This window comes from Tursiops truncatus, chromosome 13 (assembly GCF_011762595.2).
Source record: "Tursiops truncatus isolate mTurTru1 chromosome 13, mTurTru1.mat.Y, whole genome shotgun sequence".
Taxonomy (NCBI): Eukaryota; Metazoa; Chordata; class Mammalia; order Artiodactyla; family Delphinidae; genus Tursiops; species Tursiops truncatus.
The window spans coordinates 17,718,416-17,737,584 of NC_047046.1; the positions used below are offsets into that span (position 1 = coordinate 17,718,416).

The 19,169-nt window shown below is 48.5% G+C and overlaps 1 protein-coding gene across 13 annotated transcripts in view; it reads right to left on the reverse strand.

Annotated features, from left to right (window-relative positions):
• Nucleotides 1-19,169, reverse strand: part of ACACB (acetyl-CoA carboxylase beta) — a 139,890-nt gene that overhangs the window by 104,635 nt on the left and 16,086 nt on the right. The window contains exon 1 of one of the 13 annotated variants that reach the window (XM_073790212.1): nt 10,179-10,962. The exons of the other annotated variants lie outside the window; for them this stretch is intronic. The gene's annotated coding sequence lies outside the window, so the exon portion shown is untranslated. Of the gene's footprint in view, nt 1-10,178; nt 10,963-19,169 lie in introns of those variants that run through there. 13 annotated transcript variants of the gene reach the window in all.

The following is a 19,169-nucleotide window of genomic DNA, read 5'->3' on the forward strand; positions in this document are numbered from 1 at the left end:
AGTTTGTTCTCCAGCCACCCGCCTCCAACACAGCCACCCATACCTGGCCTGGCCTTTGCGGGACAGAGGAGGGCAGAATGTCAGCATTAAACCAGCCATCCTGTTCCCCACTCGGATGTTTCCTCCCGCCAAGATGAACTCCCGATTGCTCGCTGCCACTTACCGCCACTGTGGCCACGGCCACCGGCTCCATTCTCATGTGGGTCTGACAGGCTCCCACAGGGTGCCTGACGGAACTGGGGCCGTGGAGTGTCACCTTTCAGCAGGAGGCTGGTGTCATGCATCAGTCCATGGGGAGGAGTTTGGACCAGCTCACGCTGGACACGAGTGAGTTTTCCCCCAAGTCAGGTGCCCTTATCTGTCATCCACAAATATAAGCCATTTGCCAAGGTCCTCGCCCTTCCCCCTCCCCCAGCTTCAAGCTCAAGTACTTAAGAGGCCGTGTATACTCTCTGGCCCACAAGGCCACCTCCTTCTGGCTTGCCACACTCCTGGACTTAGAGCCTACTTAGCTGCTCGTGTGATCAGCCACCCCTTTGCCCAACGCTGAGCCTCTAGAGTTTGTTTGTTTTTAAACATCTTTATTGGAGTGTAACTGCTTTACAATGTTGTGTTAGTTTCTGCTGTATAACAAAGTGAATCAGCCATATGCATACATATGTCCCCATATCCCCTCCCTCTTGCGTCTCCCTCCCACCCTCCCTATCCCACCCCTCTAGGTGGTCACAAGGCACTGTGCTAATCTCCCTGTGCTATGCATAGAGTTTTAAACACTCTATGAGTTTTAAACACTCCCATAATCACGCCAGCCTCCTGTTCCCATGTGTTCATCTGTAAGACACCTGCTAGAAGGGGAGCATGAGTCCCAGCAGAACCTGGGTTTGGCCAAGGTGATATTGATGGAAAGAGAAGCAAAAGCATCAGGACGAAGTTTGAGGACCCTCTGGCTGGCAGGCGACGGTGCAACGACGTTTTGCAAATTCAGAGATCATTAAAGTGATAGAGGAAGCTATGCCAGGCCGCCAGTGTGGTCAAAGCTGCCAGGTGGATACTTCAACCTGCACTCCAGTCCACAGGGCAGGGGGCATCACAGGTCACCCTGCGTTTCCCAAAAAGCCACTTAGCCTCCAACCTGCAGCCTAAGAGGGGGACGCTTGGCGTGTCCAGTGTCCTTGCCTTGTAGGTGAGCAGAGGCCAGAGGTCACATGTGAAGTTAACGACACAGCCGTGACTAGCACCAAGGTTCCCTGCTCCAGGCCTGTGTGGGGTGATATTCACAGTAAACAGCCACTGTCGGGCTTCCCTGGTGGTGCAGTGGTTGAGAGTCCGCCTGCCGATGCAGGGGACACGGGTTCGTGCCCCGGTCCGGGAAGATCCCGCATGCCGCGGAGCGGCTGGGCCCGTGAGCCATGGCTGCTGAGCCTGTGCGTCCGGAGCCTATGCTCCGCAGTGGGAGAGGCCACAGCAATGAGAGGCCCGTGTACCGCAAAAAAAAAAAGAGCCACTGTCCTTGGGTACCTTGTTGGGTGCCCTGATCTGGGTTCTCACGTCAGCTCTGCTGCAGAGCCGGGATGGAGTTCTATGCTATGCAAAGCAGCATAAGGAACGCAGCTCCAAGATGGAGTTCTCGACAGTCCAAAGTGGTCACCCATGCAGGGCGCTGAGCACAGGGCCAGGCGCAGGTCATCTTAGCGATCGTCATTAGCGATCTGAGCTGAGAGCCTCAGGCAGGATAAGTCACCGCGTGGTGACACTCTGCTACCCACAGAGTGTTGTCTCGGCTAAATCATGTCCCCTCTCTGAACCTCAGTTTCCCCATCTACTGGGTTGGCCAAAAAGTTCGTTCAGGTTTTTCCGTAAGATGTTAGAAGAGGAGGGAGAATCCCCAGCCTCACCCACCTCACAGGATTACTGGCAGGATCAACCAAGATCTGTTTGGTCGCTAAACACCACCTTCCCCTTCCTGGTGAGCCAGGATGGAAAGAATGCAGCTGGTGATGGTGAGTAAGGGTCCTCTTCCACCAAGGCACAGAAATGGATTCACGTGGGTGGGGGCACCCGTCCGACACTGGTCAGGTGCCTGGATGGGACAGGCAGATACTCACATCAGAAACAGTCCTTGGACTCACTTCAGCTTTTCAGCCCCGCAGGGCAGGTGCTTTCCCAAAGGGGAGGCATCTCTGGGGCTTCAGCAGCCTGCGTCAGGCTGAATTAAATTCTGTAAATTAAATTCTGTCTGTTCCCTGATCAGTGGAGATGGTCCTGAGAAGTGTGTGTGTGTGTGTGTGTGTGTGTGTGTGTGTGTGTGTGTGTGTGAGTGTGTGTGTGTGTGTGTGTGTGTGTGACTTTTTATGTTATTCAGAGAGAGGATATTCTTAAATGCCAATACAGGGGTTAAAAAATGGAAGAAAGGGGACTTCCCTGGTGGTGCAGTGGTTAAGAATCCGCCTGCCAATGCAAGGGACATGGTTCGAGCCCTGGTCCGGGAAGATCCCACATGCCATGGAGCAACTAAGCCCGTGCACCACAACTACTGAGCCTGCAGTCTAGAACCTGCGAAGCACAACTACTGAAGCCTGCGTGCCTAGAGCCCATGCTCTGCAACAAGAGAAGCCACCGCAATGAGAAGCCCATGCACCGCATCGAAGAGTAGCCCCCGTGCGCCACAACTAGAGAAAACCCGCATGCAGCAACGAAGACTCAATGCAGCCAAATAAGTAAATAAATAAATTTTAAAAAATTTTTTAAAAGGAAGAAAGGAATAGAATCTATACGAAAAAATAAAACTAATAAATGAGTTTAGAAAAAAAAAAGGGGAAGAAAGGATAAGTTAAGGAGAGGAGGGTGGTAGGGGAAGGAGGTTATCCCTCTAATAAATCAGAGGGAGTGCTTTCCTGCCAGCAGCACTTTCTGGTGCTAAGAGCTTCACACACATGATCTCATCAACCCCCTGCAGCCCCTGCAAGAGGTCCCGCTTCTTCCTCCCCTGTTATAGGCTCCACCACTCCCCAGGTTCACTCTTTTAGGACCCAGGTGGCCTCCCTTTGTAGCCCACACTCCTAATCTTCACGCCCTCCGCTCTCTGTGCAGAATTTCCTTCTACAAACCCTGAGAAAGGTCCTAAATCAGCGGACCTGAGAAGTGAGCGTCAGGGGGTACTGCTTGGTTTCTTAGAGCCACGGGTTTGTTTTTAAATCTCTGAGTCCACTCCCCGAAGAAATGAAAATGCAAACAAGAAATAAGTAACAAAACTACTTCTCTAGCCTTGGGGTTTTTCTCCTGGGAAAGGCTTTGGGGGAAACAGGAGAGTTCAACCCAAAGGAAAAAAAAAAAAAAGCTTTTCAAATCAAGATTTAGCCACCACGCAGTGGTTAAGAATCCACCTGCCAATTCAGGGGACACAGGTTCGAGCTGTGGACCGGGAAAATGCTACAGAGCAACTAAGCCCGTGAGGCACACCTGCTGAGCCTGCTACTAGAGCCCGTGAGCCACAACTACTGAGCCCACGTGCTGCAACTACTGAAGCCCGCATGCCTAGAGTCCGTGCTCCACAACAAGAGAAGCCACCGCAGTGAGAAGCCCGCGCACCGCAACGAAGAGTGGCCCACGCTCGCCGTAACTAGAGAAATCCCACGCGCAGCAACAAAGACCCAACACAGACATAAATAAATAAATAAAATAAAGATAGGGATTCAGCCAAAGTTACTAAACCAGGAGCAGCGATTAGCAAATTGGTTCTACTGTGAAGGATAGTCATTTGTTTTCTTTAGTATTTTGGCATCTGAAGAAGAAATATGACAACATTTCGGGTGACAGGAGAGGGAGGTGTAGCTCCCTAAAAACTGAGAGACTTGAGAAGTCACACACCCCGTGTAATCTAAAAACATCACCTTCCCCTGCAATTATGGCTGAAGGCATTGGTACAAGGTCATGTTTCCTTACCCCAGAGGAACCAATCAATGCTCAGAGACAGGAAGAGAACTGCAACCCTCACCTCTAAGAACAGATTCTGTTCTCTGTTATTCTTTAACTACAAACATTAACTAATAAATAACAACAACTACACCTCCCATTATAATGAGCACCTTGCATTCAGGATCTCATTTACTCCTCACAGCATCCCTACAAGGGAAGTACTATTCTTACCCTGTTTCACAGACCAGGCATGAGAATCCAACCAGGCGTTGAGAATCCAATGCCCAGAGAGGGGAAGTGAATTTCCCAAAGTCACACAGCTTTGGAGGTAGATAGAATCCAGCCCTGCTCTGCCTGGCTCCAAAGCCTAGATTGATAAGAGGTGGAGGTGAGCAGACTATTGATTCAATTGATTAACCGGCTACCGTCTTGGATGGGGGGAATCAGAAGCCTGAAAGAGACCCAGGGAGGGTCAGCAGTTCTGAGACTTATCACCTGCCAGAACATCTAGGTCTCTGGAAAATTTTCAGCGAATACTGAAAAGCCTAAAGTAAGCCTAAAACAAAAGCCTTTAGAGTAAGCCTAAAATATCTACAACCACTTGATCCTAGAATCGAGCAGGTATGCAGCCTCAGGGGCCACCGATCTGAGAACAGCTTCCAGTAGGAAAACACATTTGAGAAAAGTCTGTGAATTTCAGTTCTCCCCCAGTTCAGAAAAGGTTCAGATACCACAAGTCCCAGGGTCCTCCAGGACTGCTGACCTAGAAAGGGGCACTTCCTCGGTGCCTGTCGCATTGCAGGTGCTTGATTAACACCTGGGGAGCCAAGCCAAGCTTTTGATAGGGTTGACCTGTGCGGGGGCCCAGGCAAACCCAGCCCGAACGGTTCCAGATTGGCCCCTGCCTCGAAGAAATGTAAGAGGAGCGGGTCCCCCGCCTCCAATGGAAAACTTACTCTGCTGTCTCAAAGGCCTATAGGGCTCATATGTTCCGAGCCTGTCTCACTTGAGTCATCCCTGTAGAAACTGCCGAAGTCAAGTGTCCCACACGCCTGAGGTCCTGGTCCCCTGCCACCTTCGCAGATGGAATTCTACCCTCCTTCCCCTCTATTCTTTCTGTGCCGGGAATCTGCGTTCTTCAACCATCACTCGTTCACCGGCGGGTAATTCCTGGGCACCTGCCAGGCATGGTGCTGACTGCCATAGATATGGGCCAAACAGTGCAGGAATGGTCCTGCCCACGCAGGGTTTACAGTCTCACGGGGAAGCAAGTAAGATCACGGAGGACTGTAAGGGCACGACCAGGAGAATCACCACAAAGGAGAAGCGCTTGAAGAGCCAGTAACAGAGGCCCCGGTCTGGGTCTGCAAGGGAAAGCTTTCTCAGGAGTATCTCTGCTGAGACGGAGGGAGTGTGATTTCACCAGGCGAAGGTGCCAGGGCAGGAAGGAGGAGGAATAGTGTTGGAGACAGACGGAGCAGGAGATACAGAAGCCCGGAATCGGGAGGAGACAGAACCTCTCCAAGAACCCCACAGTCGGCCTGGCCCTGAGAAAACAGTGAGGTGGGTGTGGGGCAGCAGACAGGGATGGAGACTGAGGCAGGGCCATGAGATGCTTAAGGGAGTCAAAGCTCCTTCTTGGAGCTATGGAGGGACAGCTACAGCGTGGGAGGCGAGAGCACATGCTACAGTCCGGCCGCCTGGGGTGGGATCTTGGCTGTGCCACCTACAAGCAGAGCGCTTAACCCGAGCCTTAGTTTCCCCAGCCCAAGCAGCCCATCGGGGCGATGAAATGCACTCACACAGGTAGATTGCTTAGGCTGGCATACATGAAGCAGGCAACCGGGAGGAGCTGCTGTGATTGCTAGAGCAGCAGTGCTGACGGTCCCTGCCTTGGGGACCAGGGATCCTATGCAACTCTTTCCCCTGATGTCGAGCTGTTATGTGACGGGCACCTCTTCCACCTGTTGCCCTGGCTCTGCTGGCTGAGGGCCTCCACCCAGGCTAGCCCAGGGCAGGGCCATTGCAGCATCCAGACTGAAAGGCAGTGGTGTAACTCAGGAGGAGGCGTTCTCCTCCCCACTGGAGCCATACACCACCCTGGGGATAGCGGCTCCCCTCCAAGGCTGCCCCACAGCTTCCTGCCAGCTTTGGAAATCTGGTTGCAAATGTCGGAGCAGAATCGACTGAGCCCCAAGGATGATTTGCTCCCTAAAAAGAAGCAACCTCTCCTCTGTCCAGACCGAAAAGCAAAAATGGCTGTAGATACAGAATCAGAGAATCTGTGGGTTCAAGCCCTGGTGCCATCACGAGGAAAATCTTTAATGGTTTGTATTAGACTCTTGGGACCTCAACTCCCCAGTTTTGAAACATGCCAGCCTCACGGGGCTCCTGCAAAGACTGAATAATGAGAACGCTTGGGAGAGCTCGTAGGTTGTGTGGAGAGCAGTAGCAGTAGCAGTCTCGAGGGCCACTTCCTGCTAAGGTACAGCGACACAGAAGGTCAAGGGGCAGGGAGAGGGTCTGAGGGATGGCCCAGCCCTTGGGACGCACCCCCACACCAGAATCTCAGTTTACAGTCTCATGAAGTGTGAGCAGGTCGGCCTCACTGATGGATCAGGTTTTGTGCCAACAATTAATCTAGGTCTTTTTTTTTTTTTTTTTTTTGCGGTACGCGGGCCTCTCACTGTCGTGGCCTCTCCCGTTGCGGAGCGACAGGCTCCAGACGCGCAGGCTCAGCGGCCATGGCTCACGGGCCCAGCCACTCCGCGGCATGTGGGATCTTCCCGGACCGGAGCACGAACCCATGTCCCCTGCATCGGCAGGCGGACTCTCAACCACTGCGCCACCAGGGAAGCCCAATCTAGCTCATTTTTGAGTTTGAAACTAAGACCCCTATGGGCAGCACAGTGTATTGGCTGGAGCACAGGATCTGGAGGTGCTAGATTCTACATTTCCTGTGTGACCTTGAGCAACTTTCCTCGCCTCTCTGAGCCTTGGTTTTCTTGAGAATTCAGTGGGGATGGTAAGAATACCTTCCTCATAGTTTTGGTGAGGTTTCAATTCACTAATACCTAAACAATGCAAATCATGAAAGAACGTTTCATTTATTCATTTAACATTGGTTGCACTTTCCATGATGTATCAAGCCTTGTGCTAAGGGCTTTCCCTAAGATCAAGTTCAAGCCACTGTTATCTCTCACATGGACCATTGCACCAGCCTCCTAACCCATCTGGCTGCCCCTGTCATGTCCCTCCAGTCCACTGTGCACAGAGAAACCACAGGGAGCGTGTAAAATGTTCACAGGCTTCCCTAGTGTCCGGATTATGATTCCTACTAAAAGGAACCAGGACCCCTTGGAGAAATGGCTGACTCCAGGGCTGGGGCAGAAATGGAAACACAGAAGGCACCACGTGAATGGGCTTCCCTGCCAAAGAAAAGATATTTGGGGCCAAAAAAAGATGACAACTGCAGTGGATTGAAATACATCAAATATATTTTCGAAATCATGAGGTCATAATGTTACTCAAAACAAACACAAAAACGACCTCATTGACACACTGGAAGGTTGCCATGGCACCACTTAGTACTTTGGAAATTGACTTACAAAATACGGGGTGTAATCAAGCATTTATCCTGCCTTTCCTATAGGAAAAGACCCCGTATATTTCAAGGTTACCAAACGGTGGGTGAAAGTTGTAAGTTATAGCTAATAAACGCAGAAGGATTGGTAGAGGTAGAAAACCACCAACCACAATCAGCAATGAAATGAAATGTTTTAGGCTCCGACCATCAGTGGCTTGTAAAACCATCTGGTGAAAGGTTGATGGGGATTTTCACAATGGAGATCAGGCTGCCATCCCCAAAGTCTCTGATGAGTCAACATCACTAAAAGTGGGATGACTATGGAAAGGGTGTGGAGAAAAGGGAACCCTCTTGCACTGTTAGTGGGAATGTAAACTGATACAGCTACTATGGAGAACAGTATGGAGGTTCCTTAAAAAACTAAAAATAGAATTACCATATGACCCAGCAATCCCACTACTGGGCATATACCCAGAGAAAACCATAATTCAAAAAGACACATGCACCCCAATGTTCACTGCAGCACTATTTACAATAGCCAGGTCACGGAAGTAACCTCAATGCTCATCGATAGACGAACAGATAAAGAAGATGTGGTACATATATACAGTGGAATATTACTCAGTCATAAAAAGGAACGAAATTGGGTCATTTGTAGAGACACGGATGGACCTAGAGACTATCATACAGAGTGAAGTCAGTCAGAAAGAGAAAAACAAATATCGTATATTAACACATATATGTGGAATCTAGAAAAATGGTACAGATGAACTGGTTTACAGGGCAGAAATAGAGACGCAGATGTAGAGAACAAATATATGGACACCAAGGGGGGAAAGCTGGGGCGGGGGGGGATGAATTCCGAGATTGAGACTGACATATATACACTAATATGTATAAAATAGATAACTAATAAGAACATGCTCTATAAAAAAAAATTAATTAAATAAAAATTTTAAAAAAAAGTGAGATGACTAGACATTCTGTTCTAGTCATGTGACATGACACAATGCACTGGATTTGGACCTGAGTTGATTCAAACCTCTAGACTTAATACTTATTAAGAGGGACAGAGGATGAGCTCCCTGGTGGCCTAGTGGTTGGATTCTGGGCTTTCACTACCATGGCCTGGGCTCAATCCCTGGTCGGGGAACTGAAATCCCACAAGCCGCATAGTGCGGCCAAAAAAAAAAGAGGGACAGAGGAACGTGCTAAAAGACACTTGGAGGATGCTTAATCAGCCAAACCCAGGATGGGGAGAATTCTACAGGACAAATGACTCCATTTCTTCAATAAGTAACTGGCATTTAATAATGGTGGTGAAAAAAACAATAAATAATGGTGGTGATTATTATAGATTAAAAGAGACAATAGGACGTTTTGTGGGTCCCGATTTGAACAAAACAACCTCGAAGACACCTTTGAGACAACTGGAAGACACTGAGCATGAGCTGGATACTAGATTAAGGAAATAGCATTAATTGTGCTGGCAGTACGGCACTTCCCTGGTGGTCCAGTGGGTAAGACTCCGCGCTCCCAATGCAGGGGGCCTGGGTTTGATCCCTGGTCGGGGAACTAGATCTCACTTGCATGCTGCAACTAAGAGTCCGTATGCCCCAACTAAGAAGCCCGCACGCTGCAACTAAAAGATGCCGCATGCCACAACTAAAAAGATCCTGTGTGCCGCAGCTAAGACCCAGCGCAGCCTAAATAAATAAATAAATAATGGTGCTGGAGGTAGATAATCATGGCAATGGCTTTTTTAAAAAGTCCTTATAGGGCTACTCTGGTGGCACGGTGGTTAAGAATCTGCCTGCCAATGCAGGGGACACTGGTTCGAGCCCTGGTCCGGGAAGATCCCACATGCCATGGAGCAACTAAGCCTGTGCACCACAGCTACTGAGCCTGCGCTCTAGAGCCCACGAGCCACGACTACGGAGCCCACGTGCCACAACTACTGAAGCCCGCACGCCTAGAGCCCGTTGCTCCATGACAAGAGAAGCCACCGCAATGAGAAGACCGTGCACCGCAACGAAGAGTAGTCCCCGCTCGCCGAAACTAGAGAAAGCCTGCGCACAGCAACGAAGACCCAACGCAGCCACAAATAAATAAATAAATTTTAAAAGTCCTCATCTCTTTTAGAGATATGTACTAAAGTATTTATCTGGCTCTGAGATTTGCTTGAAAATACTCCAGAAAAACAGAACTCGAGCTACTGATATGTACACTGAAGTATTCAGGGGGAAAGGTACTGATGTTTGCAATTTATAAGAAATGTGTAATTCCCTGATCGGGGAACTAAGATTCCGCATGCCGCGTGGTGTGGCCAAAAAGAAAAAAAACAGAAATGTGTAAAAAGTGTAGGTAGAGGGCTTCCCTGGTGGCGCAGTGGTTGAGAGTCCACCTGCCGATGCAGGGGACACGGGTTCGTGCCCCGGTCCGGGAAGATCCCATATGCCGCAGAGCAACTAAGCCTGTGTGCCACAACTACTGAGCCTGCATGCCACAACTACTGAGCACACATGCCACAACTACTGAAGCCCATGCTCTGCAACAAGAGAAGTCACCACAACGAGAAGCCTGCGCACCGCAACGAAGAGTAGCCCCCGCTCGCCGCAACTAGAGAAAGCCTGTGCACAGCAACGAAGACCCAAGCCAAAAAACAAAAAAAACTCACCCAAGGTCATGCTGGCAGTGAGCAGCTGAACTGCACTTGCACTGCTTCCCATGGTCCATGTGGTCCTGGTGATCTGGTCACAGTGGTCCCCTTCAGTCCCAGAGGCGTTGGCCCATGTTCTGGAATGCTCTTCCCTTCCCTGCCTCCTTCTGCCTCCTGGCATGGTTATCTCTTGCTCCTTTATTTTTGTCTTTGGCTCCAGTGTTCCCCCGCTAGACTTGCCCTGACCCGCTATGGGTCTGTCTTATTCTCTATGACACATCCCTTCCCTTGTCAATTATCACCTGCTGAAATGATACCATATTTTCACTCATACTCTCATCCATCTGCCCCAGTGGCATGTAAGCTTCCTGAGGACAAGGACCAGCTTTGTCTTGCTCTCCGCTCCCCAGTGCAGTGCCTCACACACGGAAGGATCGGTAAGTACCTCTTGGACGCATGGATGCCCGCACCTGGCTCAGGTGTGTCTGATCGCCCAGCCCTCCTGCCTCCCGGCACAGTCCTCCTGCCCCAAGGGTGTGAGTGCCAAGTTGAGGCTTGGGGCAACCACCTGGACAGGCACCCTGCTCCCCCTCCCTGTGATATAAGGGACTGCAGGAGATAGAACACCTAGAATGCCCAGCACCTGCTCTGCACCCTCATGACTCCCTGCCCTCGCCCTCCTGGCACTCATCAGAGCGTGCAGTTGTGTGTGAGGTCACTGTTATGGGCATACCTGTCTCCCCACCTTGAAAGTCAATTCTGGGAGGGTAGCCGGGGCTTGAAACCCAAGTCTACCCAGGTTTAATCCTTCCCCACCCACCCCTTTCCTAGCAAGCAGGCATCTGAAAAAATGACTCTGGAAATAGGGCTCTTCGGTAGATCCTGTGTAGACACAGCGGGAGGAACGTAAGCAGTTCTTCGAGAAAGCAATGAAATTGTTGAATAATAATAAAGGCTAAATTTGTTGCACACTTACTACCTACCAGGCATTATGCTGCGTAGTTTACATTTATCATCCCTTTAAAGGTCTGCAGAAACTCTATGAAGGATGTACTCCTGCCTTGCGAATGGAGACGAGGTGCAGAGGGGGAGTCTGTTGCCCAAGGTCACATCATCAAGTGGCAGGTCGGGGACCTGAGTTGGGCTGTCCAGCTGCTGTGTGTGCGTGTCTGTGTGTGTGTGCACGTGCACATGTGTTTTCTCCATCCCTTCTCCTATACCCAGCTCCACCCAAAGCTGAGTTAGTGCAATCATCTGTTAGCAGATCTCCCTGTTCCAATCCATCCAGAGCCCTGGGAGCCTGAGCTCCGTATACTCAAACACACACACACACACACACACACACACACACACACAGTCTTTGAACCCTGCTCAGGAGTTCAAGCCTGGAATCTTATCCTTCCACGATCCTGCCTCCCAGGATTCTTGAAAGGAAGGGAGGAAGGCATTAAATTGTTCCATGCTTCTCAAGAGGTGGCTGTGCGGTACAAAAGACAGTCCCCATCCTTGCCAAATCCCAAAGTCACATCCTGGAGGGTCCCACTGCAGGTGAGCCCAGGAAAGGCTCTGACAAGTCCTGCTGGAAAGGGTCTGGATTCCCCACAGGCAGCCCAATGTTTCCAGAACTGCTTGGAACCAGAGGAGTTTTTCCACGTTGCACCGGTTATTCCACAGCAGGAGGGCTCCGAAAGCCCCACTTTATTGGGAGTGTGGAAATGAGAGAGCACAGCTTTCCTTATAACAGAGTGGAGGAAGCCTGCTAAGAGAGGCGTTTCCAGCAACCGATTATTCCAGTTAGTACTGGAGCCTGCGACCGATTTACTTCTAAATAGAAAGGAGGGTGCATTCAAGGTTTCCCTCTAATATCACTGCCACTCAGGATTTAATTTGATTTGAAGAGGTGGCGCTTTAGTGAGTCCAACAGGACTGGCACAAAACCCCGGAAGAGTGTGCTTGTTTTCCTGGGGCCCCAGCACAGGTCAGGGTGGCTAAATGTGTGCTGGGTGCCCCAGGGGGGCAGAGAGCAGGACTTCTGATGTGGGAGTGACCTGGGTGGAGGCTCTGACATTTGTCATCTGACTGACCTGAGCCTGTCACCAAAATTCTCCAAACCTTGGTTTCCTGCTGTGAAAAGGAGTAAATAATATCTCCTTACCAGGAGTGTCCTTGTGGGTAAACACCTGGCACATGCCAGCCACTCAGTAATCCATACCTCGGTTTCCTTGCTGTACCCAGCAGCCCTGGATCCCTAGAATAATGGAACACAGACTATCTTCCTGGAGAACCATCTTACTCTATGGTAATAAGCTTACTGTTATAATAACAAAGAGATCTATTAAAACAGAATGTGAACTCTACATGATGTTTTCAGATAAAATGCAAGATTTCTGACCATGCTTCCAGGCTTCCCCAAGGAACAGATAACACTCTCCTCCGAAGTAAGATCCCTGAGTCAAAATGTGGAGGAAGCTTTAGAATAAGGTATCCCAACGTTTCTATGGGAATAAGACTTTGAGGAAACTCCATTTCAAAAGATTAAAATGTTTATTTCCCAATAAAGATCAAGTATCTCGGAATTCCTTGGTGGCGCAGTGGTTAAGAATCCACCTGCCAATGCAGGAGCCACAGGTTCCAGCCCTGGTTCGGGAAGATCCCACATGCCGCAGAGCAACTACGCTCGTGTGCCACAACTACTGAGCCTGTGCTCTAGAGCCCACGAGCCACAACTACTGAGACCGTGTACCACAACTACTGAAGCCTGTGTGCCTAGAGCCCGTGTTCCACAATAAGATAAGCCACCACAATGAGAAGCCCGCGCACCGCAACGAAGAGTAGCCCCCACTCGCTGCAACTAGAGAAAGCCCGTGCGCAGCAACGAAGACCCAACGCAGCCAAAAATAAATAAATAAATTTATTTTTTAAAAAAAGAGCAAGTATCTCATACAACCTCATAGTCTAAATTCTGTCTCACATCTGAAGGTGATTAGAGTCTGAGGGAGTTCACGTGACACCAGAGCAGGAGCAAATAAAACTCTTTTGCATGAATATAAAACGCCTTCCGAGAGCTCTTCAAATAACGTCACGATCTGGGGATGTTTGCATCTCTGACCACCTGACTTAGGATTGGCTGGGTCTTTCCATTTAAAATCTGGAGAAGTCAGTAAAGAAATCACATCTTGTAAAGATCCCCCAAGACACTGTTAGAAGGAAAAATTATTTAGAAAACAATGTCTATACCTTTCAGCTTTTAAATGGAAAGACCTGCTTCCCGGGAACTCCCCCTCAGGCCTGCCTGTTTATGTTAAAATAACAGTAATGATTGACGTGAGAGATATGATTACGCACACAGTGAATGCCCAGAACAAAACGTCTGAAGGAGACAAGTCCTGGGAAGCTTTATACCAAACTGTGCCTTGTAAAAGGTGAGGGGATAGTGCCTCCCGGGAGGAGGAGGGACAGACAGAGGACGGTTCACGAAGACGCCTCATCTTACTTTGTGCTGCTTCAAGGCTTTTACTCTGTACTACGCTTTTTTAAAATGAAAGAAAATTGTGTCTTTCTAGCAACAGAGGACCACCAGAAATGCTTTACTCTCAGAGTCTGCTTTTTTAAAAAAAAATGAACAACAGTCTGAGAGATTGGACATCTATAAGAAACAGAATTCTCTTCTTTTTTTTTTTTTTTTTTTTTGCGGTACGCGGGCCTCTCACTGCTGTGGCCCCTCCCGTTGCGGAGCACAAGCTCCGGACGCGCAGGCTCAGCGGCCATGGCTCACGGGCCCAGCCGCTCTGCGGCATGTGGGATCCTCCCGGACCGGGGCACGAACCCGCGTCCCCTGCATCGGCAGGCGGACTCTCAACCACTGCGCCACCAGGGAAGCCCCAGAATTCTCTTCTTGAAGACAGAAGCTTTGGGGGCCAAAATCTCCCAGAATTGCATTGTAGGTAAAACTAAAGCCTAAACTATTTTGGTGTGTGGAGCTGATGAAAGTTTGCACAGGGATCCCCAGCAACATAACCATTTACAGAAGCAAAGAAACGGTCCTTCATCTACATTACATTTCGAGCCCTTTACATCAGCTTCCCGCAAACAGCCATGCCTCTGTGCCCGCATGCAAGTCTCTGTCCAGGGGCTGCCCTCACTATGTGTTAAATTCCTGTTCACATGGATGCTGGCTGAATGGTCAGTGACCCCAGGGAGGGGGGAAACTCACTTACCACTATCTCTCCACCTTTTCTTTCCCCGTGTCCTCTCAATTGTGCGTTCAGGCTGAGGTTTTCCGGGTTCCCTGTTAGCCGAGGACCTGCATCTCAGCCAGCTAGTTGCTCACTGCCGTGACTGTAAATGTCACTTTTAGATTAACTGGCCCCTGCCATTTAAAAATATCCCCAGAGCGCTTAACTTTCAAGACTCTGAAGAGGAGGCATAACCCAGGTGAAGTGGGAGCAGTTCTGCCTCCCTCCTTTCAATCCCATCACTCGCTTTATTTCAAAATCCCTAGATATCTAAGCCACGGCGCAGCTAAAGTCCAAAGTCATTCTGGCCCTCCTGTGACATGCTGAAAATTAACCCCATGCAGGTTGTTGGGTGTTTGAGAAATGGCTTCTGGAACAAGCCCACAGTGAAGGCTCGAATGGGTTAATAAATGATCGTTATCAAAAACTCTTCTGGCTCCTCTCCCCGGAAGAGATTTTGTAAAACCCTCTCCAGGAAGATGCCACTTGATGAAATGTTTCCTATTTTTCGGGACTTGTGGGGGAAAAAGAAACAAAACAGCTCCGTTCCCAGCCGGGGTCAGCTGGCTCTCGCTCGGGCTGGCGGGGAAGACAGAAATCCAGCCTATGCCACAGTGACAGAGTGTTCTACAGCTCGAGGAGAGCCCGAGGCATGTAGGATAAAGGTCACGTCCAGGTCCAAGCCAGAGCAGGGAAAGCAGAGGCCACACAAAAGGGCATTGCAGCAACCGATGGGAACGTACTGTATATCACAGGGAACTCTACCTAATGCACTGTGGTAACCTAAATGGGAGGGAAGTCCAAAAGGGAGGGGATATCTGTACGTGTATAGCTGATGAATTTTGTGGTGCAGTGGAGGCTAACACAACATTGTAAAGCAACCATACTCCAGTAAGTGGGGGTGGCATTGCATTGTGCTCCAAGAAGAGCTAAGGGGACCGCAGTTCAGTGGCTTGGCAAGTGGAAACATCTGGAAGGGCCCTGAACTGATGCAAAAATGATTTCAACAGTGACTGCAGATGCAGCCTTCACCATGCCAGAGCAACTTCATTTCTGGGCTTGTTTTCCAAGAAGGAAGAGTTATCAAATAGTGGACTTCTTGGAATCTTCTTCATTGGACTTGTAAGCGGGAAGCATATTTCTCACCTGCTGCCGTGTCCTCTTGGAGCCTGGGTATCACAGCGGGAGCCTGGGAGAGCAGCACATGTGTTTCATAGGAGCTGGGGATGAAATAATGCAGCTCGAGGACTCAGCCGATGACGGTGCTTAGATTATTTATCAAGCCTGCTTCACTCTAGAGTAGCTCATACAATCCTTCGGAAGAAGCATCTCTCAAAATATAGACATGGTCTCCTATGTCTCCGGGGAGAGCCATCTGTGACTCAGGGAAATTGCGTTAACACTCCATTGAAAATCCCTCCTCGATGACTCCAAATAATTGTGATCTGGGCAGAGTGTCAGGAGTGGTAAGGCTATTGGGCTTTGAAATCAGGTTGACTTGAGTTTGAATCCTTGCTCTGTCACCTGTGGCTTTGGGCAAATAGCCAAGCCTGTTTCTTCATCTAATTACTTCACCATGTGGTTGAGAAAATTAAACGAAATGGTGTGCACTGAACTTCTAGCATGGTGGCTTGCTCAGAACAGGCACTTAAAATTTTTTTTTATGAAATTCCTTATTCTCAAAAGACTAGAAACACTTCCCCCTCCTGTTCCACACACACAAAGAACTCTTTCTGTCACTCAGTTTTCCCTGGACACTCTGTTTACGGCATAGCATTTTCTAGAAGCCAGATCCCCCCTTCATCACCCCAAATACCACTAACTGAGAGGGACACAAGGACGCAGGAAGTACACAATTGAGGAGCAATGTATTGATCTCTGGGGATGCCCCTCTCACGAATATCTGCATTTCCAAACATACTTCAGAAATTTTAAAACTGGTTCCCACTGAGATCAGACAAGGTCATTGACCAGGACCCTCCTTCAAGTAGCCCAGAGCCCCCACCAGTTCTTTCTTGTACGCCTTGAAGCTTTGACAAGGATGAAAAGCCACTGTCACACACACAGACACCAAAAAGTTTGCTTCTCCAATCCAAAACTCTTAAGGCTTTTTATACCAGGAGCAAACTGAAGCCGCAGAGGAATTTTAAGAGGGAGAGAATGTATTGTCTAATAATGAAAGCATACCCACAACATGCTACAGTTTAAAAAAAAAAATTCCCACTCCCTGTCCTTGCCCCACTGGACTTAAGTCACAAACAAGATAGTAGCTTTCACACGATTAACTTATAACTTGGGGTTCCCAGAACAACGTTTTGCATAACTGAATGTCTCGTGTTTCCAAAAGCCTTCAGCAGATAGATACTACTCTCCTTGCCTGAGAAGGGAATCATTTGTTGGCTGGGCTCTCACAGGCTCCCACAGCAAGCCACGCGGAACTGGCCAGGCAGTGGGAGGACGCAACAGATGGGCCCCATCACTGCTGCCATCTGAGTGGAAGTACTAGAGCAGGGAGCCAAAATCTATGGCCCGTGTTGCCTGTTTTCCTATGGCTCCCGGGCTAAGAGTGGTTTTTACATTTGTTAAATGCTTTATTTAAAAAATCGAAAGATTGTGACACTCACAAATCATATTAAATGCCAACTGCAGTGTCCATAAAATTTTATTGGAACACAGCCACACCATTCATTTACATTTTGTACGTGTAAATGAAGAGTTGAGTATTTCCCAGAGACGGGATGACTGCAAAGCCTAAAATATTTACTATCTGACCCTTTATAGAAAAAGTATGCTGATCCCTGCTCTACAAAGCCAAGACTGCCTTTGTGAAAATTAGTAAGAGGAAACCGCAACTGAAATTGGAAGGCCTGTAGAGGGCGCTCTCAACCCTCCCATTCCTCATCAATTACCCCAAACAGGAAGACATCAATTACAGATCCCAACCAGAAGAGACATACCTAGCACTCCCAAATACAAATACTTTACTACTCCAGAAGGAGGAAGATTTTCTTCCTGCCCGGTAACAAGCCCAGCCAATGGAAATGGCCTCAGCTCAGCCAATGAGAAGCTGTTATCACCTGAACTTTCACTTTCCTCCAATGAACTTTCACTTTTCTCGTGTTGATTTCCTTGTCCCACCCTCCTTTCTATAAAAACCTGCCGTTTTGTACAACTTAAGTATCTCTCTGCTTGCTAGATGAGATGCTGCCCGATTTGTGAATCATTTAATAAAGCCAATTAGATCTTCAAATTTACTCAGTTTAAATTTGTTTTTTAACAGATTGGTGGCAGTGAGGGGATCCAAAGCAAACTCCTGATGACAATCGGGGACAATGAGCAATGGTTTGCGTTCACTGTCTTTCTTGCCGTTTGCGAGGGCCATTGGTAAGTTCCCCTCTGTTTGGGCTCCACCCTCTTTGCGTTCAAGCTCGCAACCCCATTGGCTTTCCTTTACAGGGCAGGTCATCTTGAGCTGGCAGATGGTTCTACCTGAAGCTAAGTCCCTAGCCTTTAAGACCACAATTTCCCAGATGGAAAAATCCCAGCCCTTAAACTCCCTTCTGGATTCCACTTTGGGAACTGCTAACAGTTTACTCTACAATTCCCCATTTATTTGGAATCCTCCCCCAGATTCCACTTTGGGAACTCCTGGTAGCAGCTGCAGCTCATTTGTTTGGAATCAACCCACAGTCCTCATTCTTTGGGGCCTGGAGGTTAAACCCTTTCCCCACTCCCCAGATTATTAGTGAGGCTCCAAGAAACCCAAAGACTTAGCTAAAAGAAACAGATGCTTTATATCCAAAGAGGTGAGCTCACCACCTTCCAACACACCTGCTTATTCTGTCTAAGAACTGTGGTCCCAGAAGCTGTAGATATCTACAAAAATGGCGAAGTCTTAATAAAGACTACATAGAATTACAATGGCCATCCTGGGGAATGTTCCAGTCAGACAAGATTGTTCATTTAAGAAATACGCTAGATAAAAAAAAAAAAAAGAAAGAAATACGCTAGAGAGAAAGGGATCCCAAGTTGAACAAACAGATGGGACACCTATTTCAAATGGTACGTGGAAGCTACCAAAATGCTTCAGGATTCCAAAATAGTTTCACTGGAAGATTCATTGCAAAAGGGTAATTAAAACAATTAAAGATGCAAAAGTATCTAAAACAACACCTAGGCCTCCCCCTTTTCACCCTCTTAGCAGTTCATTATCAAAACATTGGCCCAGGGGCTTCCCTGGTGGTCCAGTGGTTAAGACTCCGAGCTCCCAATGCAGGGGGCCCAGGTTCACTTCCCTGGTCAGGGAACTAGATCCCACATGCCGCAACAAAGATCCCGAGTACCCCAAATAAATAAATATATAAATATTAAAAAGAAAAAACACTGGCAGAGAACTTGATGTCTCAATTGTAATCACCTGGGACAGTGGGAAAGTGGTTGTCCTTAAAACTTTATGCAAATTCTTCAACATCAACTTAAATGCCCCCATATGGGCCCCTACCAAAGTTGACGGGACGCTGAGGGATTTTCTGGTAAACTGCTGTGTTATTCCCTTTAACAGCCAAGGGGAAACTACAAATACAACTCACGTTCGCACTGCCAGTAGTATTTATTGTTTGCCCTGGCTAAATCTTGACAAGATGTTTGAAAGGATTCAATAACTTTATGATCAGAAAAGTGGAAGCTGATATTCAGAGCCTGGTGTAATTTTTTTAGGCTCCTCCCCTAAGTTAAAATGAACTGTGTACCCAGAGAGAAAGAGACAGTCCAACAA